General features: G+C 34.5%; 1 long non-coding RNA gene across 1 annotated transcript; it reads left to right on the top strand.

Moving 5' to 3' along the window:
• The first annotated feature begins 481 nt into the window (after window positions 1–481).
• LOC143242750 (uncharacterized) lies at window positions 482–15,605 on the top strand. Its single transcript, XR_013023199.1, has 2 exons — window positions 482–802; window positions 15,177–15,605. It is a non-coding gene; the product is annotated as an uncharacterized LOC143242750 (long non-coding RNA).
• The last annotated feature ends 1,260 nt before the right edge of the window (window positions 15,606–16,865 follow it).

Raw genomic sequence — 16,865 nt, 5'->3', positions numbered from 1 at the left:
CGAGTTAGTTAAAAAGAATTATTGCTAAATATTGTTACTGACATAAGAAATGGTTCATTTTGAAGCATTATGTTATTCTCTGGTTCTTTCTTCTTTTGTTTGATATTTGTTGATATTCATCTAAGTGACATTCATTTTGTATTATTTGTTAATATATATATACCTAGTCCTAACCAGATACTGGCTTACTAACTGTTGTTTTGTACACAATAAAACTCGGATGCTAGTTGTTTTGGTTATCTGTTGTTATTTTACACTTCTTGAGCGGCGTTTTGATTAATTACACTTTGAATTGATTCTATGGCTAAATTGTTACGAGAAAGATGGGTTTCAACAGAAGATGGTAAATAATTAAACTCACACACCCAATGAATAGATAGGAACTAGAGCACGTGACTGAGTCTACCAATGATAGGTAAGAACTAGAGCACGTGAGTGAGTCTACCAATGATAGATTGGAATCGCACAACAAAATGAAAGTGCTTAAAGCTAGCTCTTTACTATCACACATGGACAACATAGACTTCACCTGACATATCGATGAATGAACCAACATTTATAAAAGTAATCAATTTTTTTTAAAAACAACAACAACATTTTACTGTTTAAACTTGTGTTGAATCTGTCGTTGTTTCACGTGGCTTGACGTCATTGACGCGTGAACTGCTCTACAACCTTCAATAACGAGGAAATAGACGGTGAAACTTCCACATTCCAAATCTTATTATGTCGTGACTGACTTTAACATCTTGTATGTATGACTGGATATTTCTGTCCTTCTTGGTAACCCTGCAGGTTCCACGTAAGTAAACTTTTTTTACTCTTTTTACGAATTACTTAAATCTTAAGTAATTACATGCTTATTAACACTATTAATTTTTTCATTTCATGCTTTCGGAATAACACTTGGCGGTAATTTAAATATCAACACTTAACAATAAGTTTTTAATTAGGTTAAAGCAAATTAAGCGATGACGTCATTCGCTAAAATAAAGATGCATATTAAAACGTAAATATTTTTAATAAATATAAAGTTATTTTGTACTTCTGGTACAAAAGGTAACTTCGGTCATTAGGTTCATAAAACCAACATTACATGTAAACAATCAGGCATGTGTCTAAGCTTCTGAGAAATGTACAGTCAAAGGAAATCTTTGTGGTTAACGTTTGTACTTGTGAAACAGAAAAGCATGGAAGCTGTAAGTTTTTATGTTTGTGCATAGCACGTGTAATTGTTTAAATGTCTGTTAAAATTAACTTACTTTCCTTCCAACACTGATAGCATTAAAATATTAATATTCTTAGGTTTTCATATTTAGATAAAAATACATATCTAACTGAACTTTTGTATTATGCATTTAATCGGATTTTTTCACTTTATGATATTCTGTATCCTGACACGATAAAAAAAGATTATTTTTTTCAAACTAGATAGGTTGGAAACTTTTAATGTAATTATGAATGATGTAACATTTGTAACAACAAATAAAAACTAGTTTATCATTTATTGTAAGAAAAAGAGCGATTTTTAGTGTTAATTATTAACAGTAACAAACGAAAGGATGAGAAACCCGTTCCCTTTGAGTCCTTCATATTTTGTTCCTGTAATCTGCCTTCAATAACCCTATCGTATAAAAGGGATAAGGCTTTTATCTATTTCCTTTTTGTGTCTCACTCTTTGCTTTTCCAGTCTGTCTTCAGTAGTCCTATATGTCTGTGGACTCAAACCGATAATAAAACGGTTTCGTAATGACAAGAAACCCACTTGTAGTTATTATTTTGTTTGTTTTTGGAATTTCGCACAAAGCTACTCGAGGGCTATCTGTGCTAGCCGTCCCTAATTTAGCAGTGTAAGACTAGAGGGAAGGCAGCTAGTCATCACTACCCACCGCCAACTCTTGGGCTACTCTTTTACCAACGAATAATGGCATTGACCGTCACATTATAACGCCCCCACGGCTGAAAGGGCGAGCGTGTTTGGCGCGATGGGGATGCGAACCCGCGACCCTCAGATTACGAGTCGCACGCCTTGGCCATGCCGGGCCAACACTTGTAGTTAAAATGTAAGAAAGTCGAAACGTTGTTCACCGCCTTATTTTGGTAAAAGTGTTAATACCATACAAGCCGTTCTGAATCCGGTTTTCGATACCCGTGATGGGCAGATCATAAGCAAACAGTAATCTTATCGTGTAAAAGTAATATGTTCTGAAACATTTTCAGTACACATCCTAAAGAAAATGACGTTAGATAGGTAAATATTTGTTTTTTCTTGCTGAATACATTCAAAGTAAACTTTTGGATTTTCTTTTATCCTTCCTTGGGGTTAATTAAGCAGAAATCACAAACTCAGAGTTAAAAGTTTTTAGAATCTAAATATAAATAATAATACATGATATTGTTTATTCTCTAAGTGTTAGGATGTAAGTGTCTTTTCTAATCTAGCAATGTGTGAATTCAATTAAACACACTCTTCATAAAAGATGTAATATTAAAAGTACGTTAGGCCTAACACAACCGTCTTACGACCAATATATTTAATTAAACTCATGTTTTGCTGGATTAGAAAAAGCGTTCAAAATTAAACTGTCCTGTATAGATAATATAATAAATATAAAAGTAGATAATTATGCTGTCCTTATAACTGACTTAGATATAATAATTAAAATCTCCAAAGTTGTAGAGATTCAACGAGGTTAGTTAATCATATTTCTTGATTAAATTATCTACAACGTTGTTTTAAAACATTTATATTAATGAGTCCACGAATAAATAATCTTTTCAAAGTGTATCTTTATTCAAAGGTATTAAGTAATTCGTGTTTACTTTAAAATCTAATAAAAAACACCTTAAGTGGGAAAAAAAGGTGTGGCTAAAAATGGATTGAGCGTGCGAATTGGAATGGTTACTGCAGATAGCCATCGTGTAGTTTTGTTCGAAATTCAAACAAACTAACTGTCAAATCAACAATGGTAATGTTGTGATGGACTTGATCTTGTGTATTCAATGGAATCTCACTCTTCTTATGGAATAAAACACTTTAATTGTTTTCACAACTACTTTCACCACCCACACTATTACATCACCTCCAGAAACTTTCGCCATTAAAGTAACTCAACACATAGAGGCCAATCGTCTCGAGTGATTTTTACTCTCACTTGAATTCGAATTTTTGTCAATAGAGAAAAGAGTGAAATACCACCCATCAAACCATAATTTAGAGTGGGGTTCTTTCTGTCCAATAAGGAAAATGATAAAACACATCCCACTAAATGGCAACTTCCAATCATTCATTGTACAATAATGAAAGGGGTGTAACACTACACATCAAAGCGCAATAATCAGTTATTGAGTGTCTAATATTGAAATGGGTGTAACACCACACATCAAACCACAGCATCCAGTTATTTACCAGTAGTGAAAATTGTGTAACACTATACATTAAACTACAACCTCCAATCATTTATTGTCCAAGTGTAAAAAATATAAAAAACTAAACATATAAACTACAACTACCAATCATTCACAGTACAATAGTGAAAAAGGTGCAATACTAAACATCCAACCACAACATCCAATCACTTATTGTACAATAAATAAAGCCCCCGCTAGAACAGCGGTAAGTCTACAGATTTACAACGCTAAAATCAGGGGTTCGATACCCCTCGATGGGCTCAGCAGATAGCCCAATGGGGCTTTGCTATAAGAAAAAAACACACACACAAACACATCCAATAAATCAAAGGATGAAACCCCACACATCAAACTACAATCTACAATCTATCACTGTACAATAAACAAAATGGTGTAACACTAAAACACCCAACCACAACTTCCAATCATTTATTGTCCAATAAATAAAAGGATGAACTGCTGTATATCAAACCACAACCTCCTGTCACTTACTGTCCAACGAATAAAAAGGTGAACTACTATACATCAAACCAGACCAAGTTATTCATTGCCCTCAATTTGAGTTGCTCTCTACTATGCTAACGAACATTTTCTTATTTGGATCTACTATAAATGCATTTCAAGCTGCCTTGATGTTGTCAACTGCTATTTTGTTTTCATTGTTTAAAACATTTGACTTACTGAAGTTGGACTTAAGCTGACGTCTCATACACTGCAGAGATCTCTTTAGTAGTTTTCCATTGTCCAACCACAGGTAAACATATTTTTTACTGGAGTCATTCATATGTCCTTTTTTAGTCATCTTGTAAGTCAGTGGTACGTATAAGGATTCACAATTCTAAAATTCTCCACAGCGGACAGGGTTGCAGGTATCAAGAAAGAACAAACAAACCAAATTTTCCTTTTTTATGACCGCACTAGACATTTTCATGACGAACGTCTATGAGCAACCTTTCATAGTCATTCCTGTTAAAAAGGATGACCTTTCATATGACCCTCTGTATTTCGGAAACAATTTATCATTACAGACTAAACAATACATGACTACACCTCTATATTTTCATCGCTCAAAAGATTCCCTGCCATATTGCGTAATCAATCTATTTTATATATTATAAAAAGGTTTCTCAGTGTATCACATGGCCTAGAGTCCTAAGTTGGTTATTTCTGGGTTATATTCTGGATGTAACTGACGGTTAAGTCTTCAAGACCTCGTGTATTATTAGAAATTATAAACCACTTAATGAAACATGGTTGTACTGCACCTGAAGTTAACTCTAAATTAGTCCATAATCTTCGAAACCACAACGTTCAGCCACATAACGTCGTGTGTACGGTCATTATGTCTTTCTATAGATAATGAACTCCACATTAAATTTTAAAATTTACAAAAATAATTAATGTTAATACATTTCTGAGTTACTATCATCTCCTCTTTCTATATATAACAATCTCTTTATCTTATTGTGTAATTTTTTATTAGTTCAAAAAGGTTGAGGTGCAAGTTTTTTCCTGTTACATTGACTTTTAAAAAACAATGAATCCACAATAACTGTTTGGTAGATCACAATGTCTGCCGTAATGATCATTATAATTACTGCTGTGTCGTTCTTGTTGTTTTTGAATTAAACACAAAGCTACACAAATGAGCATTCTGTGCTCTGCCCACCACAGGTATCGAAACCCGGTTTTTAGCGTTGTAAGTTCGCAGACATACCGCTGAGTCACTACAGACATACCGTCGAGCCACTGTTGGGCACTGTGTCCTTTATTGGTGTTGTTAATAATTTACCACTGGGTAAGGAACACTATGAACATTAAATTTCAGAATATTTGAAGATTATTTGTGTTAAATGTACGAAATATTTCAATACTATATACACTACTGCTGGTTAGAAATGATCACAGAGAACGTACGGCAGTTTTATAAAACATTCCTGTCATAAAAAGTTTGAAATAGCTGTAAAATACACGAACGTTGTGCTGGAGAAATAGTTTAAAAAGTGTCATTAAAATAAATAAGAATAATCGAGCAGCAAGAACATTTCTTTCTTTCAAGTGTTAGTTTTGGTTTTGTATTAAAGAAAGGTATAAATGGACCAAATATGTTTTCAAACTTCACACGTTAATCATATTCGCCTTTGAAGCCATTTGGAAGCCACGGGGAGAAAGCTATTTTGTTTTGATGCAGATTTAACAATGAAATACGGATTTCGATGAAGTAACCTTTTCTTAATCCTAAAAATTACCAAAATACCCTTTATTTTAGATTATTTAATGACTGATTTTCTTCCATCACCACACTTCACTCAACCCCACCCCATCCCAAATCTCTACCACCACCACACTTCACTCAATCCACCCCATCCCAAATCTCTTCCACCACCACACTTCACTCAACCCCACCCCACCCCATCCCGAAAAAAAAAAAGAAACCAGGAGAATCATTGAAAGGAAATAATAAATATTTTACAACGACAGCAACGCTGAAATCAAGGGTTCGATTCCCCTCGGTGGGGTCAGCAGATAGCCTGATGTGACTTTGCTATAAGAAAACACACACACACACATACAAAGATTTATTTTTATTATTCAGAAGGCCTTGTGAAAACAATAATACTTAAGTTTACGATGTTTAAATGGATAATATTAAACCAAGTAGCCCAATAATTCCGTAAGCTAAACAAAAACGTTTAAATGTATGAAGATTTTAAACGAAATATGAAAAATCATTTTTCATTAAAGGGGATAAATTGTACTCATTATTAGGTTTAATTCTTTCACTGAAATTTTAAATTTATTATTATCATATTTAAGTTATTTCTTCGAATAAACGGTACTGTTAGGCTTAGAGTTCCATAGCTAGAGTTTACATGATGCATCAGTCCCTGAAAGGCCTGGAATGGCCAAGCGCGTTAAGTCGTGCGCTTCGTAATCTGAGGGTCCCGGGTTCGCGCCCGAGTCGCGCCAAACATGCTCGCCCTCCCAGCCGCGGGGCCTTATAATGTGACGGTCAATCCCACTATTCGTTGGTACAAGAGTAGCCCAAGAGTTGGCGGTGGGTAGTGATGACTAGCTGCCTTCCCTCTAGTCTTACACTGTTAAATTAGGGACGGCTAGCGCAGATAGCCCTCGAGCAGCTTTGTGCGAAATTCCAAAAACAAACAAACCTTCACTTCACACGATTTTGATATTTACATAATACGACAGTAATTATTGTCTCTCGAGATATTGACTCTTGTGATTATATTTATTTTGAACATAATGTAGAGAAATATATTTTAACAACGACTTTTTATTATTATTCTGCAACATAAATTTATACAATGAGATATTTTGCCAATTTTAATACCCGCAGGGAAGGTTAGGACTAAAGTTTTGTTCAAAGGCTGTTCAGGATAAACTTAATATTACCAGTTTTCGTTGATTAAAATTAGAAAGTGAACTTCTGCTGTTCGTTATGTCTGTATAAAATATATCGTTTAAGAAAGAGTTTGTTTCCAACTGTTAAAAACATTCACTGAACGATGCAAAGAGATTTCTAACAAACACATACATTCGGCACATTTTTATTTGAAATACAAATACATAAAACAGATATTTAAATAATTATGGTTCTTCCTATACAAGTAGTTAATGTCGTGTAATTCGAAACAAGTACGTGTGTTACAAAAGTCCTATGATCAAGGTTAAATCCCAGTTTTAAGTAAACTCTGGTTTGTTTGAGCACAAGGTAATAAGTTAAATTTGTACCCATCAACCAAATGAATGAATCAAATAATTTGAATAAATTATCGTGCTCAGGAACACAACAAAAAATATCAAACTCGCACTATCCGACAACAAATCCAAAGGACAAAAATAAATAAGTCATAATGCTACCATATTTATTTTATTTAAAATCAGATATATAACATACAGTCATAAAGTATTCATTATCTTTAATAGACAGTACTATCATGTGAACGTTATTTTGAGGGAGTTTCTTTTAGCATTAGCTTCTCCGTTGGTGTATTAGCACTATATGACGACCAATTGCAGTGGTTGTGTCATCTAACTAAATCTTTTATTTAAGTCTACATGTTTACCTGAGGTTGGATACGTTATTTTAAAGCGATTTGAGAGCCTTAATATATATAATTATTGTCCACGTCGCCACGTTCAGTCACACTTTGTATGACGACTGTGAATGCTAGCGATAGTCCTACTGTTTAATTTCATTGCAAATGTTCAAAGCACAATACTCCTTACTGAATGCTTTCTACAATCTAGTAGTGTACGAAGGCTACGGTCTCCTTTTTTGTATTCGATAGCATGGATATTCGTGTCATTATCCAGCAACTTGAGACATGCGATGTCCACATTTTCTTGATTTCGATTCTATTTTAGTATTTATTATTTATCTTCTGTGATAAAAAAATGTCTGCTTTATCAGAAAAAGAATACAGATTTTTTTTCCTAATCCCTTTGTAACTGGCACACTGTATACGAAGTACAAAGGTTTAGGATACTTTATTTTTCTATCATGCTTCGACACACATGATAAAATTCATGTTCAAAAGAAATAAAATATTCCTGCTCATCTAACTCTGTATTATATATCTAACTCTGTATTGTATAATCAGTGATATTGCTACGTCTACGTTTCTTTACAATGAATGTGTTTGGTTGTTTGACTATTTGTTTTAGAGCAAGGTTACACTGAGCTAGCTATCTGCTCTGACCACCGCGACTCACCGAATCTCGGATTATAGCGTTCTAATAAATCGAGATGAAAACGTTTAGCTTTAAACTGGTTGCATTACAAAGATAAAAACAGTGTTAAAATTTGAAAGTGCCATAGCATATGTAACTTATAACATCGCAATTACAACATGAATACAGTGATATATTTTCATAAGAATAGCTTGCAGTAAGAGCTAATACATGTATATAAGTTGTAAAAATATATGTTATTATATAAAGATACTAAAGTTTCTATGCTTTACACAGTTCACTGTTGTTGTCTTTGGATAGCTAAAATTTCAAAGTTTAAAAACTCGTGACAAATAACTTCCAATTCTGTAGGTCAAAGCCCGAAAGAAAACAATTTTCCATATACGTACATGTATAACGTTCTAAAGTGACTGTTAGCAACCTTTTCGGGATTAGGCTCATGTTATTCTTGTTTATATAATACTTAAAAAGTAATAGCTTACTAAACTTAAGAGTGTACTAGTTTTATCTCTAAGCTCGTTTTTCTTGTCCAACAAGAACAGTGTAAATACACCCATTATAACAATGCAGCTCATATTAGACAGTGCATGAATATTGTTTGTACACTAGGCTTAAGAATACATGTAGAAAACCTAAGAGTGAACGTACTGTGTTCATTACTTAAGGGCCCCATTCTAACTAGTGACTCTATACAAGTTCAGAACTCGTATTAACTGATAATAATAGGTTTGACGTTTTCTGTAAGTCAGTACAAGTGTGGGCTACAAATGTAACGTTTCATCTAACAAAACCTCCAGTCATTCTCTCTCATGTCATCGTTAATATTTTATAAAACAGACACCTAATCGCTAACGTTGCGAAAGCATAGTGCATAGTAAACAGGCGTTAATGTGCTTATATTATTAATGTTGTTTACAAAGAAAGAAGGCATTAAAGGTTTGACATTATCAAGCGTAAACGAGAGGAAATTAAAGGTATTCGCATTATAAAATATATGATGAAAGAACTACCAAGCACTAACACGTTGATATATCAAGAGCAGACACGTGAGAAAAAATGTTAACTTCACTTAACGTCTGATATTTAAGAAACTGACCTTTAGTGTATTAATATTATCAAAGTTATTCACAGGAGAGTTTGTTTGTTTCTAACGTACTAATGATTTAAAACAAACATTAATGTGAATATATTAACCAAATAATGTGGCCCGGCATGGCTGCAATTTGTATTGTCCAGGCCCGACATGGCCAGGTGGGTTAAGGCGTGCGACTCGTAATCTGAGGGTCGCGGGTTCGAATCCCCGTCGCGCCAAACATGCTCGCCCTTTCAGCCGTGGGGGCGTTATAATGTGACGGTCAATCCCACTATTCGTTGGTAAAAGAGTAGCCCAAGAGTTGGCGGTGGGTGGTGATGACTAGCTGCCTTCCCTGTAGTCTTACACTGCTAAATTAGGGACGGCTAGCACAGATAGCCCTCGTGTAGCTTTGTGCGAAGTTCAAAAACAAACAAACAAACAATAACCAAATAATTGACGTAAATGATTATAAAATAAAACTACATTTAATCTGATCGAATTTGTAACACTGGCACTTCGTGTATATAGTTTATTTAACTGGAATTAGAATTCATATCAAATCAGTTGGTACTAGCATCAATGTGGTTTAACTACAATCTTAAGTTTATATAGTGCTAAGTATTTGATTAATCAAGGGAAATCATGAACAAACCTGACTTGTGAAAAATTACTATACCTGATTATGCAGTAGTTGAAAACATTGGTTCTGTAGCAAATGTGAAAAATAATAATTCCTTAGTTAGCAAGGCCGCGTTTTTTGGTACAGCCAAATCAACCATCGTAGTTTACACTTAATGCTTGTATAACCAAATCAACCATCGTAATTTACACTTAATGCTTGTACAACCAAATCAACCATCGTAATTTACACTTAATGCTTGTACAGCCAAATCAACCATCGTAGTTTACACTTAATGCTTGTACAGCCAAATCAACCATCGTTATTTACACTTATTACTTGTACAGCTAAATCAACCATCGTAATTTACACTTATTACTTGTACAGCCAAATCAACCATCGTAATTTACACTTATTACTTGTACAGCCAAATCAACCATCGTAATTTACACTTATTACTTGTACAGCCAAATCAACCATCGTTATTTACACTTATTACTTGTACAGCCAAATCAACCATCGTTATTTACACTTATTACTTGTACAGCTAAATCAACCATCGTAATTTACACTTATTACTTGTACAGCCAAATCAACCATCGTTATTTACAACTTGAGGTAATATCACATGATGCTGAACACTCTTTAATTATAATTTTATAAACTCTAGAATATTCGTGCTGAAAAAGTTGCAAAGAATAGCCAATAACATAAAGAACAACAACGACATCACTGGTTATGTATTTGCACGTGCTTTCACTCAATGCTTTACTGTTTTAAACTAACCGTCTTTAGTCCGAATGACAAAAAAACAATAAAAAGAGAGGTTTACCTTTATTCTAAAAAGAAGCTGTAGTAAAACTTTGAACTGATAGTCAGTGATGTCGAGAAACCCACTTGTTGAGAAATTTATATGCAAAAACGGCTCGTGGAGTCTGAAGTGCATATTTTAATAATATTTTTTCCTTTTGAGTCTGTTTTAATTTTCATTCCATTTGTCAATTTTATTTTGCAAAGTGGTAAACAAGTGAACTGATTATATGCAAAAACGACTCGTTTGGGTTGAGAAAATATTTTACATAGAAGAGCGAACAACGTTTCGACCTTCTCCGGTCATTGTCAGGTTTACAAAGAAAGAGGTAACTGACCGGAAGCTGACCACATGTTTGAAAGGGGTTGTGTAACTGAGTGTCGGAATGTAGAGGGCGGTATTAGATGTTTGAATATATAATTTTATTTATTTTATTATATTAATATGAATATAAAGGCGTTCCTTTATATTGGTTTATTTTGGGTTTAAGTTGTTGTATAAGTAAGGCTTCTTTAATTTTGCGTTTGTTTATGTTTGTTTCTTTATTTAGTATTTGAGTGTTTTCTATGGTTATGTTGTGTTTATTTGACTTGCAGTGTTCGAAAACGTGTGAAGGTGACTTTTTATGTTCTTTCAATCTGGTTTCCATTTTTCTACTTGTTTCTCCAAAATAGAAGTCGTGGCAGTTATCACATTGTATTTTATAAATAATGTTGGTGTGGTGTTTGTCAGTGTAGTTTTTACATAGTATAGACCTCAGTTTTGTGCCTGGTTTTTGAATAAATTTGGTATTAACTGGAATGTCATATTTTGTTACTAATTTTTGCCAAATGTTGGTTATTTGTTTGCTGATGTCAGGAATATATGGTACACAGCAGTATATGGTTTCGTGATTTTTTGATTCGTGAGATATATTTACTTTAGTTGGTTGATTTTGCTTTCTGTCTAGGTGTGTGCGTATAATGTTTTCTGCGGTTTGTGGAGGAAACTTATTGATGTTGATGAAGTATTGTTTTATTTTGTCTAATTCATCGTTAATTTTATCTGGTGAGCATAGTTTTATGGCTGTGTTTATTTGGTTTCTTAGTATGTTGAGTGTTTGTTTTGTTTCATGTGCTGAGTCCCAAGGAATGTATAGTCCAGTATGGGTGATTTTTCGGTGGATTTCTGTTTTGAATTGTGTGTCAGTTTTGTTGGATATATTTATACATGTAGCTTGTACTCAGACTAATTTTTTATACCATACAAAGTTTCCGTCCTTTAATCAAAATTAAGGATTTATATCTTGCAAATTTCTTAATAGATTTCCTTGAAATTTGGTATAAATAGTAAGAATTCAAAATTAAATGTTCAGGGACAATGTTAGATAGTTTGGATTACCAAAGTCCGAGCTACATGAAGTGGAAAAATCGTAAGTTTTGTAGAATGGACGGGAATTGCCTGTTTTGGAGACACAAATGTAAAGGACGACGTTTCGAACGTCTTCCGCCTTTTGAAACGTCGTCCTCTACACTTGTGTCTCCACAACAGTCTGTTGCCGTCCATTCTACATAGTTTCATCTGTCAAAGAAAAATCGTAAATTGTCTCTCTTAATAAGGTTGTTTTGGCTGCCTGACACACTATTGTGTGTCTTGATAAAAGAAACAAACAAGACGTGATGTAAGGAGGTTTGATATTTATTGAAATAATTAAGGCGAGTTAAACAATGTTGGGCACAAACAAGTCGAAATTGATCGTTTGTCTTGGATAAGGCCCGGCATGGCCAAGCGTGTTAAGACGTTCGACTTGTAATCCAAGGGTCGCGGGTTCGAATCCCAGTCGCACCAAACATGCTCACCCTTTCAGCCGTGGGGGCGTTATAATATTCGTTATAAAAAAAGTATACCAAGAGTTTGCGGTGGGTGGTGATGACTAGCTGCCTTCCCTCTAGTCTTACACTGCTAAATTAGGGACGGCTAGCGCAGATAGCCCTCGAGTAGCTTTGCGCGAAATTCAAAACAAACAAACTTGTCTTGGATGAAATATTAATCATGGAATATTTATAACGAGTTACAGAATTCAGTGATGTTAAAATAAATTAGAAATACTATGATGTAGGTCCAGCTTATCTTTCAAAAGTATGGACTGAAGTGGACCTCTCTTGATTTTAAGCTTCTAAATTAAACAATTTTCGGAATACTAAGTTTATTCGTTAAGAAATATGTCGTTACAATTTAGAGTTTATAAATGATCCATCATCATCAGAAACCCTAAAGTTAATGGGTGAGTTACGTGAGTCGCCTTCTTCACCTCATAATTGTATCTCTTTTTCAGATCCTGAGAGTAACTCGACCACTCTTCTACATGTCATCAACAACAACCATTATACCCTTTATTGATTTCATGTTCATAGCTCCAGGCCGTTAGACTTGTAATTACAGTTATTACAGACGCAATACTGATGGACCTATTGACTTATTGTTGAGGCAAGTCCATCTATGAAAGCTCAATATGAATTGATGCTATAAAAGGTGGTGATAGCTTCGTGGAAATCACAAGGGTCAGGATGAGAGTCTCAAACACATAATAGTAAAAGATTGTATAACGTGATCTGAAACAAAATAAACAGTCAGTATGTGTTTGTTATGATTACTTTTAAGTTGGTGAGGACATTCCAAAATCCTATGTCTCTTCGACTGCTTATAAGTCTTGCCTGAAATGCGTTACCATCAAACAGAATGCATATTTTGATACAGCACTCAGTTTCAGGGGGTTTCTTCCTTCTTTACCTGCTATCTCCTTAAACAGTAAGTACCACGCTTCTGATTGAGGAAAGGGTTGTGTGTTTAATGCATCTCTAACGAGAGAGGCACTCACTATAGCCAATACTTCCGCAACGCAGAGTTGATCATATTCGACTTCAAATAGAAAATGTCTCCATGTGTCTGTCTTTATTAACCAGATAAGAACCATTTTTGATATTACAATGAGGAATAATATTCTAAAAGTGCTCACCATTATTCATCAAAATGTGACTATTCTGACTCAGTCACAGAGCTAAAATAACGTGAAAAAATCGATCTCCATGTTAATGTTTCTTTCTTTGTATTTTCGTGACCTTAACCCTACAAAAACTAGTCAGTTGGATAACAGTCTAAATGTTTTCCAACCCTCGAAAAAGTGCAATCGGCCGTTTTTGAGAAATTTAACTGACAATCACACTCATACATACAGGACTGAAAACATGACCTCTGTCCATATGAAGTAGTTGTACTCACGGACTTTTCATTGTTTGGTTTTTTGCTTTTCTAGTTTCACAGAAAGCTACACAGGAGCTATTTGAGCTAGCCGTCCCTAATTTAGCAGTGTGAGACGAGAGTGAGCGCAGCTAGTTATCGCCAGTTCTTGGACAACTCTATTTTGGGGAATAGTTGGATTGACCATAGCTGATAGAAAGAGCATGTTTAATGTGACGGGTATTCGAACTCAGGACCGTAAGGTTATGAATCGCCCGCAATAACTATTTGGGCATGCTGGGCCAACAGTTTATATATCATCGTTAAATCTATGACCTACATAATATGAAATTCTCAAGACAAAACTTTATAATTATAAAATGTAATAATAATACTGTAATTTAAAAGGTAGATTCACGTTTTTAATACGTAAATAGTAACACAATAACAATTTATTTTTGAAACTAAATCCAACAACACAAAACTTTCTGCAAATACTTTATTCTCATCCGATCAATGAAAATACGTTTCTGAGTTTGAAATTCGTTTTTCCAAACGTCTTCAGCTTTTAACCAGATCATCTTCGTGTTTCACTTTTATATCAAGAAGTTGAAAGGAAGGTTGAGATTTAGAAAATAGTTTGTGATAGAATTCTAGAATGTATTATGTTTCTGGAATGTTTCATGATATCCGAATTCATCAAAAGATAAATTTTCCTTAGTTCTGAGACACTAACCTTGTTTGCATTATTACCATCCCGATTTCTTTATTTTTTACGACATTCGTCATTGATATGTTTGTTTGTTTTTTGAATTTCGCGCAAAGCTACTCGAGTGCCAGCTGCGAAAGCCGTCCCTAATTTAGCAGTGTAAGATTAGATGGAAGGCAGCTGGTCTAGTTATCACTACCCACCGCTAACTCTTGGACTATTCTTTTACCAACGAATAGTGGGATTAACAGTATCATTATAACGTTCCCATGGCTGAAAGGGCGAGCATGTTTGGTGCGACCGGGATTCGAACCCGCGACCCTCGGATTACGAGTCGAACGCCTTAACCCACCTGGCCATGCCGGGCCTCGTCAGTGATATCTAAATACATTTAATCAGCGGGATTGCAGAACGTCATCTCTTCTGAACCTCTTGTTTGGTATAACAGCTTCTATTACTCGCAATGAAGAATTTTCCTTTTATCATCCTATTTTTGAAGCTTCAGAATACTCCATTATTATAGGTTGACGGTTTAAAAATAACAATTTATTTTAAACCTTTGTTACATACATGTCAGCAGGTTTGAATTACATTTAAGTGTGTGTGTTTTCTCTTACAGCAAAGCCACATTGGACTATCTGTTGAGTCCACCGAGGAGAATCGAACTCTGATATTGGCGTTGTAAATCCGAAGACTTACCGCTGTAACAGCTGATGGACTGCATTTAAGTTAACTTTCGCATAATTAAAACAAACTCAAATGAAACAGCATTAAATTATTTATATTTTTACATTTCATCCAAAGTGGCACACATACACACACATTTTAAGATACAGTTTTACTACTGTACTTATTGTTCTTGTTGTATTCTGCTGTTATCACTAAATATATTTCTAAGTGTTTTTAATGTACAGTCAGCGGTGCACCAGTTGAGCTTTATTTAATCAGTTACATTTATTACAATATACTTTGTCAGTTACGTGTGTTTGTTTGTTTACTAAATGTCATTTAGATTATTTAATGCAAATAAAGCTTTATCTTATCGTTCCATCGCTTTTGTACTTTAGCTAAAATACGACATGATACACAGGTTTTGTAGGACACTAACACATTTAAAATATTAATATGTAAACAATATTAGTATGTGTTTGTGGTCTGCCTTCCACAGGTATTGAAATCCGGTTTGTAGTAGTACTAGTCCGTAGACGTACCACTGTGCTACTAGAGGGTTAGTAGCTGGTTTCTCTAGTACCAACCTCTTTGTACAAATAATTTCGTTTCCTAATACGCTATTTGTACATATCAAGCATTGTTTTAAGCATTACGTTCCATTATCCTATCGACTTAATCCATCGGAGTTGTTCTGTTAAATCTCGAACTAATGTCATTAACTGTACTACCACTTTAACTGTGTAAAGGATAACAGAAACGTAAAATCAGTACTTATGTGTTGACTGTTTCTGTTGAAGTCCTTTGCTTAAATTGAGATGTATACGATTATATATGTCATTGAACGTTTGAAAGGTTAAAGTGTTTTTAGCCAAATGTACGTCTTGGACAATAAATTTAAAAACATTTCGTGTGGTGATAAACAATAGTAGATTTTGAGAAAAAACCAAATACATAAGGATATATGTGACTGCGTAGGCAACAAAATATATGATTAGAGCGAATTATAAACATATACGTATATACTATACAAGCTATATAACAGGACGTTCTAAGAAGAAATTTTAATGAAAGGTCATGTGAATTTTGTTTAATAAAAACTTAACAAGAAATATGAGGAAATAAAACTTTGCTTACAAAAGGCTTTAAGAACACTTAGAGAAGAACCGAACCGTGTTGCCCGACAAGTGGGTTAAGGCATGCGACTCGTAATCTGAGGGTCGCGGGTTCGAATCCCCGTCACACCAAATATGCTCACCCTTTCAGCCGTGGGGGCGTTATAATGAGACGGTTAATCCCACTATTAGTTGGCAAAAGAGTAGCCCAAGAGTTGGCGGTGGGAGGTGATGACTAGCTGCCTTCCCTCTAGTCTTATACTGTTAAATTAGGGATGGCTAGCGCAGATAGCCCTCGTGTAGCTCTGCGTGAAATTAAAAAAAAAAGGAGAGAAGAACCGTATAATTTCTCGATGTTTCTTCCGATACAGAACTACGAGCTTCATATTATTATTCTTTATTACCTAAATATAATTGTAGAACATCAGCTACAAGCTCTGATGATGTACAATACATAAATATATATGTATATACAATATACAATAATCATTCAATGCAAGTTACTGAAAGTCACCAATAAAGGC

This window comes from Tachypleus tridentatus, unplaced genomic scaffold (assembly GCF_004210375.1).
Source record: "Tachypleus tridentatus isolate NWPU-2018 unplaced genomic scaffold, ASM421037v1 Hic_cluster_2, whole genome shotgun sequence".
In the NCBI taxonomy this organism is placed as follows: domain Eukaryota; kingdom Metazoa; phylum Arthropoda; class Merostomata; order Xiphosura; family Limulidae; genus Tachypleus; species Tachypleus tridentatus.
This window is presented reverse-complemented; position numbering and strand designations above follow the sequence as displayed.